The sequence below is a fragment of the Cervus canadensis genome, chromosome 30 (assembly GCF_019320065.1).
Source record: "Cervus canadensis isolate Bull #8, Minnesota chromosome 30, ASM1932006v1, whole genome shotgun sequence".
Taxonomy (NCBI): domain Eukaryota; kingdom Metazoa; phylum Chordata; class Mammalia; order Artiodactyla; family Cervidae; genus Cervus; species Cervus canadensis.
In genome coordinates, this window is record NC_057415.1 from 22,867,273 (window position 1) to 22,868,247 (window position 975).

Here is a 975-nt window from a genome sequence, read left to right on the forward strand (position 1 = left end):
GAACACTGCAGGTTGGAACAGTAATGTTTTCAATTGTGTATGACCCACTTTATATCAACTTGTTGACAGCCAGATAGAAGGCTATGATTTACAATGCTGATTTTATTTTCTTTCCTTTTCTTTCCCCAGCCTCTTTTCACATTCGTTTCCTCCTTAATTTAGCCTGAACTGAACACAGACCTTCCCTTCTAGAATTTATTTTTAAACTGATGTTATGTCACCAGTAACAAAACTGAAAGAAAAAGCAACAATTTAGCAAGAATAAATCAACAGATTTTCTTTCTTTCTTTAAATAAGACCCTATGAAAAACCTGAAGGATCTTTTTGGTCAACCCAGTATTTATTTATTTATTGGGCTGGGTCAAGTCTCAGTTGGGGTACATGGGATCTTTAATTTTGACATGTGGGATCTAGTTCCCCGACCAGGGATTGAACCCAGGCCCCCTGCATTGGGAGTGCAGAGGTTAGCCACTGGACAACCAAGAAAGTCCCCAAACCAACAGTTTTTCTAAGAAGAACCAATTTTCAACATATGATAAGTAAAGATACAGTTCTGTTGTTCAGTTGCTAAGTCACGTCCGACTCTTTGCAACCCCATGGATGGCAGCACACCAGGCTTCCCTATCCTTCACTATCTCCCAGAGTTTGCTCAAACTCATGTCCATTGAGTCAATGATGCCATCCAACCATCTCATCCTCTGTCTCCCCCTTCTTCTCTTGCCCTCATTCTTCCTCAGCATCAGGGTCTTTTCCATTGAGTCACCTCTTTGGATCAGGTGACCAAAGTTTTGGAGTTTCAGCTTCAGCATCATTCCTTTCAATGAATATTCAGGGTTGACTTAAAGACACAGCTAAATAAGATCAATTTTCCACACAAGCTAGGAATAAGATGAGCCCCACAAAGTGAGGTTTTTAACTACCCAAAAACATTGTCTATAATTGCAAAGCTAGAGGGATTTGTAAATATCCAGATAT